Raw genomic sequence first — 18,934 nt, forward strand, 5'->3', positions numbered from 1 at the left:
AGTCCTGATTTATTTAATGGGTATTGTGACTACAAGACCTGTCTCTAATTTACTGTATTGTAAACTGCTCAGAAGCAGCGCATGCTTTCCCAGGCTTCAGCTGCACCATTTGAGACGATCCGCTCCCTGCGGACATTTCCACCAGGAGCAGGGAGAAGTGATGCAGCTGTGGGGTGTCTACCCACGTCTGACCCTGGGTCAGCAGCAGGCCATGCGGGCAGCACCAGTGGCCCAGGAGGTGCAGGAATCCCCCTTAACCTTCTGGAGGATTTTCACAGCACTGCATTTCTGCAGTACAGCTCTTCTCCCCCGCCCCTGCCAGCCCCCTCCCTAGCATAGTTTGAGAACAATACACAAATGTGATTCCAATTAGGTCAATAACATTCATGAAGGTTCAACCCTCACCATCTGTCCAAAGGGAGGAGGGCTCTGTTTGTCTGGGGTGTCCCCCCCATCCTCCTTTCTTACAAATACCATTTGACAAAGCCATCCGCATAACAGATTTAATGTGTTTTATGACAAAAAAAACAAAAGAGCAAATTAAGGCAGTTCCACAATTAATTCCCACTGTACTGGAACATTATATAATTTATCACTTGCACATAATTTATCATGATTCAACATTCAAACACATCAAACAAAGACAGAGGAGACAATAGTAAAAGCCTATTAATTACTACTAACTCTTCCCTTACAGAGGGGTTATGTTTGTCTGAAATAAGTCCTACTAAAAACTCCAGTTTCTAAAAATTTAGGTGCACCTGCATTAAGAATGATTCATTATTGTTTCTGAAGCTAGAATAAGCAAACTATTAAATTAATCCTGTTTGTGTCTCTCTAAATCTTTATGTTCTGTACACATACATACAAGCAGTAAATTTAGGTTTTTTTTTTTTTTTAAGTAATTTAAATCTCGATATAGGCTGTCAGATATTTACCTAGTGCTACAAAGCATGTTCTATGGGAAAAGGTCATGTATAGGACTACACAGACAATTCACACCTCATCCTCTGGATGTTTGTGATAACTTCTGCAACCCTATGTTTCTGAATTAACCTGGACGGCTTGTGGCCTGGACCCTCACGCAGGAAGTTTCATGTTCAGACCTCATTTCTATCACACAAAGAGAAGGCAAAAGTAAAGTGCCATAAGCCTGGATGCAGCAAGAAGCCCCAGTGCACGCTCAGAGGCGTGCAGGAAAATATCAAGTGCACATCCCAGGTCAGTCCTGGGATGCTTTGCAGAGCTTGGGCCATTGCAGCAAGTGCATCAAAACACAGCAGAGAGGGAAAGATGTAAGGAGAAAGAGCTCACTTCTAACATACTGAAGCAATTTATTGGAGCAGATTTAATCATTTTACTCTTGTTGAAGGAAGCAAGTTCATGCTGAAATTGCCACACTGAAGAGAATGGAACAAGTCATGGGAAGGAAGATGTTACTGAATTAAAGAGCGATGTGGGAGAAAAGAACAAAATGATTTGCTTTGTTTAAAGATGCTCTGTAAGGTTGTGTCATCACACTGTGATGCAGGGATGAGTAATTTATTCAGATCATGGATTTTCCACCCAGCATTTTACTAGCTTTGTCTCAGTCAATACAAAAAAAACCTTAACCGTTCAACAGCACAGTTCTTAGTATAGAGAATAGCACACTTCTGAAGAAACTGCTTAAATTTTTTACCCTAAGAACTAACACTTTTCTACATGTCAGCCAAAACACACTACTTCCCTTCATTGCTTAACATATGAAGCCCAAAAGAAATCTTCACACACTGACATAGCTTTATCTAAGGAGTAGGAACTTGCCAGAAGAACCCTTATAAATTCTTTGCCATGTGTAAGATAGCAAATTGACATCTCCCTTGCCCCTTCATCCCCTAAAACAATGGTTGCACCTAATCACAGATAAAGGTGGTGAAAGCTGAACAGAAACTAATTCTTCCACTTACAAATAATTGAGACATAAGAGAAAAATGGTTTTATTTATGATTAACCCCAATTTATATTTGTATTAAATGGTATAAACCAGAGGGGTTTTGTTTGTTTTTGTCACTTCACAGAATTAGAAAAGACTGAATATCAAACAGTATTAACCATTGGCTGAAGAAGTATAAAGGAACTATACTATGGGCTTCAAAGGGGATCAGAAATGAGTGCAAACTGTCTGTTTCTAGACCTGTATTTCAGTAATTCAGTAGGAGTTGGGGAAATCATTCAACACTTGCTCCAAGATCCACCTCCCCAACAATCCAGGACTGGTGACTCATCCTATTTTGGATGCTAAGTGTTTCTATAGAAACAAGCACCACAAGAGCTGAAGCTGTTCTAATTACATATGTATGGATTGACCACTTCATGTATTGTGGAACGAGAGAAGGAACTGACGCAGCCCTAACCTGTCCCTCTCACCACACAGACCCGGATTTACCCATACAGAGGAAGATGTTACCATAAAGTTCACTTTGTCTTTGTGGGAATGGGAAACTCTCACCTGAAATTTCTTCCAGCAGTGCACTTATTCCACTCTTACACTCCTTGATGACAACTGAAGATAACTTTGAACCTTTGGAGAAGCCTGCAGCCACAGCAATGCAAAAGGATGTTCCAATAAAAAAAAAGTTAAGAGTTATCATTAAGCTTTTATTTTTGATTAGTTTCCCCTCTGCACTCTTCACATACCAAAGATTAACCGGGAAGGTAGGGGGTGTGAATGATGGGGGAAATTATTTGGAAATAGAGCAAAAAGAACTGTTAGCTTTTTTAAAAAAAAATAACATCAATAAACATTTAAAATAATGATATCAAATAGAAGCTTTATGTCCAAATTTAGAGAATGGTTAAAACACCAAGTTTTACTTATCTTTAAACATCTTAAGCTCAGATTTGATTATATGTCAATTATATTTCATGTCCTAGGTACTGACTACCCTTATAGGTCATTTCTTGTCATTCATTGCTTCTGCAGTCTGAAGATATCTTTTGCAAAAAAAGCACATCTACACAAAGTTGAAGAAAGAGCTTCAGTCCATGGCACCACTCACCGTGCCAGTCATTTATGACACTTTAAGGAAAGATTTAATTTACTACATTTCTTGTCAAACAGTAAAAACTCTACATACAAAAAAAAGCAAGTTTAATTCAACAATATATTTTGGAAGGTGCAAAAGTTTAAGCAACGCCTAATTAGCTTTTAGAGCAAAGCTAATAGGAGTGATCAGATCTGATGTACTATGGTACAAGATCAACAGTATATCTTTCCAAAATACTATCTGAAGCTCTTAGAGTAGTCCCCATGTGAAGTTAGTAGGGCTAAAGCATGCAGTGTGGGGGATCAATGTCTAATTTCACTAAGGGAGTTTTGGAAGCTTCACCAGTCCTTATCCAAAACGCTAGAGCTTGCTGGGCTCAATCCTCATACCATTTGGATTGTCTAATAAGATGCATGACACATCTTCCCTCTGATAAGGCCAGAAAGTTAAGGAGTTCTTCAGCAAAACATTCTTAATACCATTTTCAACAAATCAAAACATATGAAAGCATGAAACAGAACTGCTTTTTCATCAGACCTCCTTCAAAATATTCAAAGAGCACAGCTAAGTTCATCCCAAGGTATTAGTGAGACTGTAGCACAATTCCCTTGTCCTTTAAAAGAAATACCACCATTGCCATCTTCCACTTCATGTTTTAAAAGAGACTATAATTGCCCACAGATATATAGAATTTGCATGTATGGAAACATTTCCAACAACACCAAAAAATTGATTTTTTTTTTTTTTTGAGAGTTCCTGGCACCCAGAAATTTCTGGAATTAAATAATTGTTTTCCCAAAAGAAGACTTGCACTCAATACTCAGAGTCTGAAACTCAAGCCATATTTGAGTTTTTCTGAAACTCTGTCCTTGATTACAGATACTCAGTAAGATCACTTCCAAGAAGGGAGACTCACCACCACTTGCAAAACATTTTACTGCCTTACCATATCAGGATTTGGCAAGAACAGCATATATTCTTCATTGTCAGCTTCAGTTGGGACTAAATGAAGCCAAGACTTTCAAATTAACCTAAATGTCGAATTCTTAATATTTAATAAAAATACCCTATTCCTATGAACCCATTATCTAATCAAGAACAGCTCTTCCTTCTAAGAAAGGAGATAAGGAAGAGGGGTTTAAACTTTAAAGGGAAAAATGCTGTAAATTATTACATTAGGAATTATATCCTTAACTGGTGTAAATTGGCACGACTTCAACAGAGACCTGTTGATTAACATCAGTACATGGTCTTGTCTAACCTGTTTAACACTGACGTATGTGCATGCTGCTGTGGTACTAGCCCGTCCCCAACATCTGCTTTCAGCCGTCAGCAGGTAGAAGTCAAAGAAAAAGAATTCTTCATTTTAGGTTCTCTCTTGCCTGTTTTGTATGAATTCCAAAAATCTATTTTCTTTTGTTGTATTTTGGTTATTTTTGCTCATAGAGTCTTTGGGACAGCACCAGTGGAAACTAAAGCTGTCTGGTTAATCTGAGGTCAAATTTTGTGTAGGCAGCTGCAATCCAAACTTCCCCACCCTGCCCTACCAGTAACCCGAACTCTGACCTGCTAGGACCACCCTCTTGCTCCTGCAAATGCTCAGTCCACATTTCCACTGAGCAAATACAGCTAAGTTAACCAAAATGCCAGAAAAGCTATGTGTGAAAATACATACGCAGACTGTCAGGTCTTTGTGACTTTTTCTGTTGGACAGTAACCAAGACCACCGCATGCATCTGGACTGCCAGAATCTACTGATGAATCAAGTCACTTAGTACACATACTTTGTCTTTGTGAACAAGTTATATTTTGAAATGGAACAGTGGTTTAAGGGGAAAAAAACAAGTTCGGAAAACACATGCAACTCTCACCACTACCCACCTCCCCTCCCACAAAAAAAAGCTCTAGCATCTACAGCAAGGCAACAAGGTTCCCAAGCCAATCTCTAGACCTTCAACCCGACCGTGGAAGAGCTGAACACCCCACATTCATCTCCACCATATCCACAGCAAGCTGCTGGGCATTGACTACTTCTGGGAATCAAGCCACTGATTTGGGGACCTGAATATTGATATTAAACTTGAATGTCCTAGGGTATGAGTGATTAATCTGGTAAATCTCACCAATACATGGATATCATTTTCAGGAACTCTGAAAATCCCATCCTAGAAGCCTACTGTAGAAACTGGCTTCTAAACATTTACGTTATGTGTAGTACTTAACCCGTGAACACACTGATGAGGTCAACCTCATTGATTTCAGTGCTGTAGCAGAGAGCATCTGCTGTGGAGGATCGACCATCTGAATGACTTAGCTGGAGGAAAGGAGAGAGGAAATTTCTACCCTCATTTCACAGGTGGGAGACTGAAGCACAAGGAGGAAAAGGAGGGGCAGAAAAGATGTAAGTGATATGTTCAAGGCCACCCAGGAAGACTGGTGCAGAGAAAGTTAATCCACATTTTTCACTCCACCACCTTTCCCTCCTCAAAGCGTACAAGATCTCTGCTCTCAGAGCTGCCTGAGAGTTTGTGGTCACTGCTGTCACACACGGTGGTTACCAAGATGAGCCTACATTTTTACAGGTGCAGAAGGCTAAAACTCCATTTACCGCTCTTGTACCTGTCCAGCAGAGAAAGGAACAACACTTTACTCCTGCTCCCTAGATGCTGAAGCAGTGGGAAGCAAGGATGATATATTTATGCAGAGAAGAGCAGCAGAACAATTTTTTGACCCTTGGACCGCACGCTAATTACAGGATAACGTTCAGGACTGTAACTGCTCACAACTGCTAACCATTGCCAATAGCTTTATTCAAGGATGGAGACAGAACTGGTAACTGAGTCCTAAGTACAGACATCAAAAATCACAGGAAAGCACAGCAGATGAGCACTACTCACAACCTGATCAATACTCACTACTGAAGTGTAAGAAAAAGAGGTAGTCTTCGTGCTTTAAAAAGGCAGTCTAAAAGATTAGTTCTGCTGATTTTAGAGACAGGAGAACAGCATAGGCAGATGTGAAGATAGTGGAGCCAAGAGGCAGAAAATACAAGGTCTAAGTCTAACCAGGCTGCTGACTCACCGTGTTAGGTTCATGCAAGTTCCCCAACCCTGCTCCTTTACTAGTTTCAAAGTATGAACACCTTGAGGCAAGGACTATGACCACATCTGTCTTCATTTCACACTGACCCGTGGACAGTCACCACACTTGAGTTTGAACCCTCTGACTACTCAGACAAAGTTGATAATACAATCCTGAAAGCTCTTTAAACCCATAAAAGCCTGCATAGCTGTAGGTGCTGGAGGTTCAGTTTAGTGCCCAAGCATTGCTTTTAAACAGGCTAAAATCAACCACAAATACGGGCAGGATGGAAAGGGGAAGAATCACTTAAGTACCAATCATCCTCTGTTTCTTAACTTCTGTCCAAATGACAGAAAAGTTCTCCCCTGGTTGGCAGAAAGGGACCCCTAAGCATAGGATGTCCCCAGCTGTGCACACGCCGGCACAGAAAGCAACACCACATGCAGGGCTCTGCCATGGATTCGCTCACTGTTGGCATAAACTGGCCTGAGCGTTGGTTGTGTACATTCCCTGTACAGAGAAGACACCTTGTGGGTCTGCACAATGAATCCCCAGCAATTATGGCTTTCAGGAATTACTGTAATAGGATTTTAAAACCCACAGGGAAAGGAGTTAGCTTGATTGTCTCCCAGCTAACTGGAAACATCTATCATTGTCCAGCACAGTGAACCAATAGAAAAGACAACTTGAACCAATAAAAAAGACATTTGATGCACTTCGGCCAGTAAAACCAGAGAGGTATATTATCAGCTGTAGTCTGGTCTCCAGAATGTAAAGCACACTACATCCGCCAACAGGCTTTGGTCTACGCACCATAGGCTGCATTTGGGAGAACCAAACACTACATCCATTTCAGCATTTGTTCAGAGTAACTGTGCAATTTGGAAGCAAATCCACCAATTGTCCCCACTGCTCACATACAGGCTTGCACCACTGAGAATTTAGTGTAACACGTGTGTGACTTAAAATTTTTGAAGGAAGGTGCTAGCACATGTTCAGAAGGTTGCCCCCTATACACCTATTTCCCCTATGAAATTGACCTGAAATCTGCAAAATCAAACAAAATTGTATACCTTAATGATTACCTTATTTTTCAGCCAGCAGTTCATCAGCATTAGCCCTTCTTAGTAGTTATTAGTTCCATACTAATACCTAGGGCCTTACTAAAACCTACTGATGTCAACAAGATTTTTGAAATATTCTGCCTTTCCACTGATGTTATGGTAATTAAGAAGCTAAGCACAGTACTTTAAAAAAACATCTCAGCACCAACCTCCATCCACACTCTTCAGCTTAGGAGAAGGGAGTGGTTGGCATCCCATCGCCCAGTCATCCCTGTTTTCATTGAATACTGTAAACACAATCATCATAAAAATCTGTTTCAAAACTTGCTGAGCAGGGTACATAACATGCGGTACGACATGATACCACTCTTGAGGCTTTCAGCCCAAGATGTTTACAGGCTGTAATGAAAACCAAAGGCTTCTTCCATTACCCAAAACAACATACATTCCTTTAGCCCACTGGCAAATAGGAGACGAAGGAGAGATTCTCAGTGATTAGTCGCTTATTTTTCTGACAGTTTAATGGGATTCTAGGAGCACCATATTAGCTAGCAGAATATCAATACAGTTTTTCATTCTGCCTTCTCACCAGTGAGAAGTTTTCATAGCTTTGGGGTTAAAACAGACAAGAAATTCTGATGCTACTGAACAGAAGAGTACCTCTGCATTTTTAGGCTGAATGGGAGTTTCAACCTATTTAAGAAACTGCAAACACTAAAACACCAATTAGATCTGAGTTAATAACTGGCACGATGTTATACCACTTTCTTAAGAAGGGCAATGGGTTATTTCTCTCAGGTTCCATTAATCTTCTTGAAAAGCCCAGACTGCAGGCAACAAGGAGCAAAACGAATAACACTCAGATATATGAAGCAGAACACCCAGCCAAGATCTGCTTGCTTACAGACAGATGGCAAATACAGCCAGGGCTCTGAAACTACAGCTGCGTGCCTGAGATCCCTCAGATCTATGTGTGTGATCATTAAAGATTTTCAAATTATCTAATAGAGCAGAGTCTCCTGGAGATTTGAGTTTCCAGACTTTTGTTTTCTTTACAAAGGACCACATTAAACTTACCCAGAACATATTCAAAAGAAAACAGTTCTCAGGCTTTTCTATTAAAGAAGTGTTATGCACACAAAAGCACTCTGGGCTTGATTTTCTCCTACGAGTGCAATTTGTTCACACTCTGTATCGGCAGGAACAGTTGTGAACACAATCATTGCAGCAAGACTGAAAACGCTCCCTGCACCCCTCCAGTCTGGAGGCCTTCTTCCTTCTCCAGTCACTCCAGAGGACAGATACAGCTTCCCTTGGTACTGAGGGGTTCAGCACAAAAACACCTTCATGCCTGCATGTAGGGCAAACTCCATATAGAGCACATAACCATGCATCCAGTCTGCTGCAGGTACATATTTCTAGCCAGATGTCTATTTAGACCAGTGGGGATACCAGTATGGCATATCCAGGCATGAGGGTTTAAGGGACACAGGTCTCTGTGCTGCTTGGCATTACAACCAAGCTGGCCAGAGTGTGACTATACATTGGGCAAGGACTTTGCTTCTAGCACACATCAAATCTCAGCAAAATTTCTCACCAGAAATGAACATTTCACTCTTTTGGCACGTGAGGAGTCAGGTGGACAATGCTTAATATCAAAAAGCCTAAACTTCTTATTTCAGTACTATCCTCCTGACTTCCTATTTCTAGATATTTACACAATAAATCAATGCAACATAAAAGGTAAAGTCACAATTTGCTCTAAAAGAAAAATGGCTTTATCCAAATAAAAAGCTTCAGCACTTCTGAATCAACATTTTTTACAGAAACTTGTTTGGCAAGTGTTTTTAAAAAGAACCGATTTGGAAGGAGAATCCTTATTTATGAGTCCATATTTCTCATGGAATGGAAATCCCATTTCCTGTGTAGCTCAGTGGGCTTCCATTTTATTACTGGTTACATGTGTGGTGGTGTGTTTTTTTTTCTCTCTCTCATGTGAAGTGCATAAACTCCTCATGAAGGCTGTTGGAGGTGCGTTTGTAAAATTACTTGAGACCCTAACTCCCCTAAAAGGCCACTGCCAAACATCTGCCTCAAAACATATTCCATATAAAATACAACAAACAAATGCAAATACAGAGGGAGATTTTCTTGTTACCTGATTTGTGACCACCATTAAAATCTCTGAAGTTAGATTCAGACTGTAAGCCAAATTGTCCAGGTAGAAGCAGATCTGAAAACAGTAAAAAAAAAAAAAAGTTAAATCTGGTATCTGTAGGACTGATTTATCAGCCTTAAAAAAAAAATCACAGAAAATTGCATTTTCAGAGGGCAATGACACTTAGGTATGTGAAGTCCATTATAATCCTACTGTCTTCTAGACTTAGAACCAAATAAACCAAGACATGTATATACACACATGACCACAAACTAAAAAGGTGCCGAGCCAGAGAGTACACACTATGAAAGTCTTAGACAAGTAGTCCCTAGGAAAAGGTGTGTTTGCTTCACAGAAACAGAACAAGTAGGTTAGATTGCAAAGCAACCTTTCTTTCTGGCTACAACTGATAGAACTCATATGCATGCAAATGGAGGGGAAAAAAACAACAACAAAAAACCTTTGACAAGCTGCATTAACCTGTTTATTTAGAACTCCACGTCTCCACAACCAGAGCAGCACTTCATCAGATAGCTTTGTTCTACAGAATTTCTTGTCCATGTAAGCTACAGCCACCCTATCATAGTGGCTTGCAAAGTAAATCACTTGTATGTAAAGTTTACGCAAACAAGAAAACCAAAACAATCCATCTCATTATTTTCCTCAACAAATTAGGTCAAATACAAACAAACAAAGATACTGTGTATGTGCAGAGAACGTTGACTGAGGCTGGTTTCACAGAGGAGTGACCAACTCCAGTAAATTAAATGCCCAGGGCCTCAGAGACTTCATCTGGTCCTAATTTTCAATCGGCAGTAAAATGATATGTTTTTTTCACTTTCATTGTAGCTTGTTTTCATCTAGTTCATGTTCCAAGATGTCCTGTTTTTCAAGCTCTGATCTGTCACATTAAAAAAATGGACTTGAAAAACATACAATAGCCGACAGAGTGGCACTGCTAGGGCAGTGGAGCTCCTGAACCACGTGAGCAACTAGACTCTCCTGCACTGCATTGTGGCCTCTCTAAAATATGCACAACACTTATGAACTGCAACACATCTACAGATCTCTTCCAATACAATTCACTACCAGAAGAGAAGGAAAAAAAGTTGTCATCACCACTGAGCCTTCTCTCAACCACATAGCATTACCCCTCACCCTCCCCAGCACCAGCAGCCTACAGGAATCAATTCACTGAAGGGTTGGGGAGATGAGTCCATAAAAGCAATTAGCAGCATACAGTTGCGGTACCTCTTATGCCATACAACGGATCACAGTAATTTGTGTAAGGATAGTTAGCCCTCTCCTATAACCAAGGATGACAAGCCAACATCCCAGACAAAACAATGATATGGCCCTATGTGCAGAGAATACAACTGTGGCACATGCTGAACTGCAGCTGCAAGGCTGAGCTTGATGTCAATTGCAAAGCCTCCCCAAAAAAGGGGGACAAATAGATGGCGATTGGGATATGCTGAACTCCACGCTGCTTTGTGAACATTGTTGTCAGTGCCAGAGGGAGATAAAGTTACAGTCGCAGCACCATGTTTGAATGCAGCAGAGAAGTATTCCAAGGATCAATTTGTTAGCCATAAAATGAAACCACAGTTTTACTGGCCCCATCCAGCTTAAATTAGAACACTTCTAAAAGTTAACTCTACAGATGTTTCCAAAGTACCCTATCTCTGTGCAACAGGCCAGGCATGAAGACACTTATTTAAAAAATTGCATACCAACGTTTCCTGAGAGATCTGAACAATCTGTCCTGATCACCTGATTAATTCAACAATCTTCATTCAAATAGATATACACAAACCACATGCATGTATATTTCATATAAAAGAGTCTACTGAATTAAGTGAACACTATTCTCCTTCAGTTTTCCCACCTCCCCCTTGAAATAAAGGAGTCTTATTTCACATCCTCTGGTCTGAAAAAAATAATTAAGAAAGCAGCTTGCAGCCCCCCACTCAGACAGACTCCCAGGGTAGGATTGCTCAGCCTCAGCATTCTCATTGCAGCTTTGCCTCCCACCCTATTTTTTATTTATTTTTTTACTTTACATCTTGCTGCCAAAATCTCTCTCATTGTCCCTCCATATATTCCTAGGTTTTTCTTCACTTGCAGGATCACATATCTGCAGCACTCTCAAGACCCTTCAAGGACCCCTCTTGGCTGTGTAAATCAGAAGGAAATTCTTATCCAAGGGATGCCAAGTCCAGCCTGTAACAGCAGAGAATTTGGCCTCTCCCTCAACCCTTCTATCCCCATGTTGATTCCATGAGCCTGTGCCTCTCTCTGCCTCTAGGGATTCACTATCAGGACACGAGATTTCCTCATTCACCACGCATTTGATCCTACACATACTGAAACTGACAGTGAAGTCCACAACTAATTCTGTTTCCAAGAATCATGTCTTGGTTCGTATATTCTGGCTACCCTTACACTCTTCACTATTGGAGTATGAAGAGCAAGATAAGCTCCAGAGGAGATGCTGGCACAGTTGTCCTTCCTTCCAGCTACCTATTAACAGGCACCACAAAAGAAAATAAAGCCCTGATACTTAGCACTAACAAAGTATTTCTACAGACTGAGGATGTCAATGTTTTATGGAAATTCTCTCATCTAATGATATGCCCTTCCCTTTATCCATCTCCATGTGGACTTTCATGAAGACAATTTTAAAGTGAGTTAGGTATTTACCAGCAGCCCTTTAAAATATCAGTTGATGCTTCATACTGTTTTGTCCTGGCTCCCATTGCCAGGAACATGCCATTCATTGTAATAGCAGTTAAAGAAACTAATCCTGGATGTTTTTATCTCTCTGGTTTTGAGCCACATGTAGAAGAAAAAAAATCAGAATGGTGTTACTTCAGTCTTCCCAAGAACCCACAACATCAAATTCAAAGAAAGAGGTGCCTTGTCTTTGATGGCACTATGCTTAGTCATTTAGAAATACTTGCCTTAATTTTTTTAGCAAGGGCTACCTTGTACATTGGCAGGCACATCTTCTTAAAGGTGTCAAGCTTTTTCTTTTAAAAAGGAATACAAGAAAAACCGCTTCATTTGTACCCTATTCTTCCTCTAATGTACAATCAGATGGGTGAAAGACAGGGGGTGGGGAAGAATTCCACAACATAATCATTTGGCAGCTTATATTATTTTCTTTCAAAGAGCATTACAATACACTTCTCTCACTTGGGGAACTTCAAGAGAAGATAATTATTCTTGTCTGCCTTGTAATATATATTAAAAATGCTCAAATGTGGCTTTCCAGGGAATTCTGCCAAATATTTTTAGGCACCAGACCCATCTTTACTTAATTTTATATTGCCTTCCTAGTCTATTATGAAATACCCTTCCATGCAGTTTGAATTTGGTAAAAAAGGCTGAAGCATACTCGTTCATATTAAAAACAAAAATGCTTCTTTCCTTGAAATAGAGATCTTTAACTCCTAATGTGACAGCCATTCAGATGCGCTGTAATTAAAGGGTCTCTACAGAGCTTAACACACATCAGTGAGGCTTTACTGACAGAGAAAACAGAAGGATTTTTTTTTTTGAGGCAACATAACAAGAATAAAGTAGCTTTAAATGCTTTTGTTTTATAACCACTTTATTAGTAGTATAACAGTAGCACCTTAAGACTCTGAAGAAGACCAGAGCCCTGCTGCATGAGACATTATAAAAGCTTCAAAAGATGCAAATCTTGAACCTACAAGTTCTGTCATCAACTACAGTAAAGTATTAAATTACACCATAGTTGGGGGGGGAGTGTTATTTGAGGTAATAATCATTTCTTATTATTAAGAATAATATTTGTCACAAGGGATAAGATAAAACAAGGCAGTCAGCAAACCAATGTAGACAATTTGCTCCTGAGTTTACAATCTATGTAAGCAGGAATGCCAAGACTGGACATGGAGACAGAGCTCATTATACAAATGTAGAACATGTATAGGTGGAAGAAGATAAGCTAAATAACAAGGAGGAATAAAACAGGTGTAGAGTGAATTTGAAGATATTATGCCCACAGACAGTTCCACAAGGCAAACAAATAGTTCAGAGCTGGCAGCCACTGGACAAAGTGGGAAACGGAGACACAGAGACTTGCTCCAAGACACACAGCAGAGCAACTAGCTGTGAGAAGCCTTACAACCAGATTCTCACTTGAGCACCCACCCACTAACCTCTGGTGCTTCACTTTTGTAAAAAGTTCTAGGCTATCCTAATGCATTCCAGAGAGAAAGACCAGGCAACCCTCATCCTGAGCTTCAGAAGAGTCAGACGTAGTTTACACAGCAAGAGCAAGATCAGGGTAAAGCCCACAATATTCCCAGCAGTGTGCTTCCTGGACACTTAGTCTTCCCCACCACCACCTCCCTTTAAAAGGCAACATCAGAAACTAGATAATTAGCTCAACAGTCCATGTTAAGTGTTGTATTTGTTTAAGCATTTATTTTGGCTTCCTAAAACAGGCTGGAATCCAGCTCTTGGGCTCAGCCCCACCTTAGTTATATTTGTCCTGTTATGCACAACAAACTTGGAGCCGCATCTAAATATGAAACACTTTGAAACCACATTAACACTCTCTCTTTATCATTAATGCACACTAACTTCTTCCACTATCGCCCCGTAGGTTGATTGGTTGTCAGAGCTTCTTTTCAAGGGACAGTTTCTGAGAGTAGCAACACTGTTTTACTTTTCTTAGCTTTCCCTGATAACCAAAAGGAAGCCAGCCCAGAACTGCCTGATGAAAACTGAAACAGCTGAGTGGACTCCTCCTACCTCCTCTCTTGTGTTTTCATCTTTATGGTGGCAGGCTATTCTGTGCCAGACAAGCTAAGATTTCTTATACTCCTCAGTCACTCGGCTGTTCTTTCCCATAGATGTTCCAACAGCAGATTAACGTCAAGACTTGCTGAGCCAAACACATGAATCCCCATGAAGACTTCAGTCGAGCAGGAACACTGCTGGATAGACCTTTTTTTGCTGTTAAACTGAGAGCTTGTAAACTGAACTTAGCCTCTTGTGTCAGTAAGGAGTAACTCGCAGCAGAGCCTAGTAAAACGGGTGTATGGGAAGTCAAAAATCAGGTCCCTTAAATAGCGTCTGAAGAAACGCAGTTGCATGGGGAAGTGCAGTGTTCCCTCTTTAGCATGCAGCTGTGTGTGCCCTCCTCACAGTGTCAAAGCACTGGGCTGAACAGATACAGGGCCATGAACAACTGTGGCAGCCCCCTAGGCCTTCCCCCGCCACAAGCACACCCACAGCCCCGTACATCTACCCAGAGGATGAGCAGGGTGCACAAAAGAACCACCCAAACCCACAAGCTGGTGAGAAGCCGGCGGCACCCCAGAGCCCTCGCATTGCCACGGCAAGAATCAGAGGTACCACACCTAGGGAAGCAACTGGGGCAGGCCTGCAAGATGCACAAAGCCTCACATGCCCTGAAGGGCAGGGCCAGCAGCCTGCAGCAGGAAGGCCCAGGCAGGCATCATCATCTCTGGAGAGCAAACTCAAGGCTAGCAGGAGGGAATTAGCAGATTGGGGGACACTCCCATCATCCCCAAACTCAGCAGCACCCACTGCCCCTAGTGGAAGTAAGACATTTGCATGTTCTTACCTCTGGGAGGGGCAGCAGCTCCCACTAAACAGCTACCCTCATCCTTAATCCCTAATATGAGAAGGAAAACACATTCTTCAGTCCCTCCCTTAAAGCAATGCTAATCCCTTCTTTAAACACCTTTATAAGTCCTTCACAGGCCCAGAATCTTCCTTTCTCATGGCAGCTACAGAGGAATAACACAAAGGGAGTAGAATGACTACTAAGAAGTGAAAATGCCAAGTTAAAAGAAAAAACAACACAGCAGAGCAGCATGTGCTTCTGAACACAATTCCCTTCCTAGAGGGCACAGGAATTCAGCACCCCTTCTCACCTGTTGCATCTTTTTGCAGCAAGACCCCAATTTGACCAGTAACATTTAAGCCATTTCTATCAAGGCTGTTTACCTGGAGTCACTTCATACACCACACTAGCAACACTTTGATTTCACCGGCCTGTCTTCAGAGCCTTCATAAATCTGCCCACAGAGTTCCTCTCAGAAGAACACAGATCCCACTAAGGAGCCAGCCACCCAAGGAGACCTTAGCTCCTGAAGGCCAGGCCAAGCCCAACATCTGTACTGTGAGCAACCCAAGTTTTGGAGAAGGCACAAAAGACCACTTCCTTATGCTTAGAGCCCAAGCTGCTCTCAGCCTGATGATTAGCACTGCTCCAGGCTTACCCCACTCAGCCCTCCAGCCAGGGCCCACCACCCTACAATTTGTAGGCCCTACGCAACAGGGGGAGGACATAACACAACACATACATGAAATAACCACTCCTCAACAACTCCAGACTGAACACATAGATGGCTTTGACTTCTTCCATGGGCCAGAAAAAATGCTAGAATTTTCCATCTCCAGCAGCACATAGAAACAGCGGTAACCCCACATAAATACATCTTAAAAAAAAAATCAGTTTTTTAATAAAATATCAGACTGCAAGATTACTAACCTAACATAAGCCTCTTCTCAGTACCAAATTTGATCCTAAACTTCAATCCAAACCTTCTCTTAGAAGAGCAGCTCTGAAGGCACTTTCCAGGGAGAAGTCCCCTGCAGGTGTACCTACTTAAAATGTCAGCAGCTCCAGGTGCTGCCACTCGCCACTGACTGCCCTCCCCAGCAGCTCCTGACAACTCTTTCTTTGCCAGTTTAGGGTTTAATTCAGCCCAATGCATTTCTTGAAGATGGTAAACCAAAACTCCACATGTGGAGAAGTTTGTGTCTCCAACCTTGGCCTGTGGGCAAAGCTAGAGTGCCCCTTGGATTCCACACAACTGGCACTGCTTTCCAGCTGTTGCTGCTGTGGTGACAAAAATTGGTAGATTTGGTGCTGCCTACAGGAAAGAGGTGTTGGGACCTCCAAAACCACCACTGGGAGATCAGGGACTTACCGTCTTGTTCATTACTTGAACAGACTAACCTCAGTCTTCAGCAGTGTACATCTGCCTCCCATCCCATTCCAAGAAAACTGAGTAACAATTTGAGGGAAAACTATATGTACAGCCATAAGTATACAGATCTACATCCCAAAATGAGAATACTCCTGATTTTCTTCAGGAAAAAGCTCGGTCTACCATCAAGTAAAGGACACAGCCTTATCAGTAGATTCGCAGCCTTATCAGCAGATGGAAGAGACTGAGAGGCTTTTTTTCCCCCATTAGGAGACACTAGTATCCTTTAACAGCTAAGCATGTATCTTTGCATGATTGACAAGAATATGAATTATTTTTGTGATCAGAAAAGGGAAAAAGAACATCTAAGCCAATATAGCTCAAACTATGGAATACTAGTGTTTGCGTAGGCCTGTAATCAGCCCACGAAAACACATGAAAGAGTAAAAATTATAAATTTGTTTTGTCTGTGCAGTTGTGCAGGGGATCTGTGAGATAGATCAAAGGTGCACAGTCATTTCTGTCCAAAAAGTTTGGAATCCAGGACTCCCAATAGTATTGTTTATGCTCGTCATCTATCAGCAGCTTATGTTTCTTCAAAAAAATAAAAATCATTTTTAAAATACTTTAAATACTAAACTACAAACTTCTTAGAAGACATTATTAAAGAGCTAAAGGAGAATTGGATACCAATGTTTTGCAGTTTAAAGTGCTGGCACTTTATAAAGAGAAGCCTTTTGCTAGAGACAGGAAGTTTAGTTTATTGCCCAGTGTACACAGTTCACCCACTGCATTATTTTGGGCTATTTTCATTCCTCACTCAGTAAAGAGAAAATTCTAAGAACATTTCATTGCTTTTCTTTGTTTGATGAACAAGAAAGGTTTGCAGTTTACTGACCACTGTATTGCTTTGCTACTTTTGACATGCAATTTCACTTCACATGGTTCCTCTGAAGGATTAAACATTTGTTCTTTATAAAAATGAATTGTTTCTGCCTCAATTCATTTTAAATCCATTGCTTACCCTCATCTTTCATTACTTCACAGAAAGAATTCTTAAATACAAAACTATAGAAAAGAAAAAAATAAAAATAAAAAAAAAACATAAGCTCACACCCTTTTTTTTTTTTTTTGTGAGCAAAACTTCAGGCTCAGAAGCTAACAAGAGGGGCACACTGCAAACTCTTCTCCTCTTAGCAGTCTGCCTAGATCTTTTTCAGTCAGACATAATCTGAGGCAGCGCAATAACAACACCCCTATGGTACATTACCATTACTTAATAGTGTGATTGCTTTTCTGAAGGGCATTCATTTTTGTCAAAATAGATACTACACTTTATTTACCTGTACAACAGGGTTCTATGCAGCTGAAATTATAAAGCAAAGAGCTAGAAGACATGCCCATCTGTTTACTCTTTTACTTTTCCACGATTCACAAGGTTATCCTGAATGTTTTTATATCATTCTTGCCTAATAGAAAAAAAGAAAAAAAAAAAAAAAGGATTCCTCATAAAAGGCTTGGTTTCTAAAAAATGCTAAGCATTTAAACATTTATTAGAAACAGTTTTAGTTCCTCATTAATCTGAAGATGAAGTATTATTGATTTACAATGAGCAATTCATCCAATATCCATCAGCAGCATATAAAAACAGAGTCTGAGAATTAAAAAATGGGTGATGCCTTTTTGGCAGCAACTTGCTGTGTCCTGCCAATGGCATAACCTGTCCAACTGGATGGGAAACAGCCCTGCTCTTTCTGTGTGTTCTGCATGCTTGACTGTATATGTCCCACAGATCATATACTAACCTACGTTTATTTTTATATTACAGGATCAGCAAGTATATATTAGATCAAGGCTTTGGGGACTTTACATATTGCTTAACCTCAGTCACTCAGGCTCTTAGTCACTCCAGCGATGAGCATGGTAAAAATAGATAAATTACACAGATAGATTGACAGAGAGACATATACATATCTGCGCACATAGACATATATATCCCTAGGGCCTGATGGAACTCTTCCAGTTGACTACAGTGAGCTCTGGACCAGGCCCAACATTAGTATAAGATACAGACTAACTGCCTCTGATCTTTGAAACCAGTTTTTAAAGGCTAATGCAGGGGGTGAGTCTCCATTCTGTGATCCTGGTTTTCCACCAGTGTAACTCCATTGGCTTTAGCGGCATGTAAAACCGATGTAATGAAGTGGAGAACTATGCTCACATTATGTTTTTTAAGTAGCTGATTAGCCTGCATATTACACCCTTTTTAGTGAGTTGGCATCTGCGCAAAGGACTCTAAGGACCTAATTCACTGAAGCTGATATGACTCTTCCCACTGGCTTTGGGTCGGAGCCCTAAATTATTCTGAAAATTCTGGGGAGAGGATGTCATAGAGGTACATTAAAGGTAAAAGGGTGTTAATAAAAGTCTCTTGAGGAGGGCATGGCTTTTATTAGTTTGGAGGAGCTTTCCACAAGTGAAAAATGTTTAAAAAACACACACATTAAAGTGTGCCAAATGTTCCTGAATGTTAGTTTTTCTTCCTTGTTACCATTAAAAAAGGAACCAAACATGACCAAATTTCAGGATGGGGGAAATATA

At 40.8% G+C, this 18,934-nt stretch overlaps 1 long non-coding RNA gene across 1 annotated transcript in view; it reads right to left on the bottom strand.

Moving 5' to 3' along the window:
• The window catches only part of LOC121067787, a 138,784-nt gene extending 122,448 nt beyond the window's left edge, over positions 1-16,336 (bottom strand). The window contains exons 1-2 of the long non-coding RNA XR_005818451.1: positions 15,892-16,336; positions 9,333-9,407 (exon numbers count right to left, since the gene is read on the bottom strand). This is a non-coding gene — a long non-coding RNA (uncharacterized LOC121067787). The remainder of the gene's footprint in view (positions 1-9,332; positions 9,408-15,891) is intronic.
• Between the last annotated feature and the right edge of the window lie 2,598 nt (positions 16,337-18,934).

This window comes from Cygnus olor, chromosome 3, assembly GCF_009769625.2.
Source record: "Cygnus olor isolate bCygOlo1 chromosome 3, bCygOlo1.pri.v2, whole genome shotgun sequence".
Taxonomy (NCBI): Eukaryota; Metazoa; Chordata; class Aves; order Anseriformes; family Anatidae; genus Cygnus; species Cygnus olor.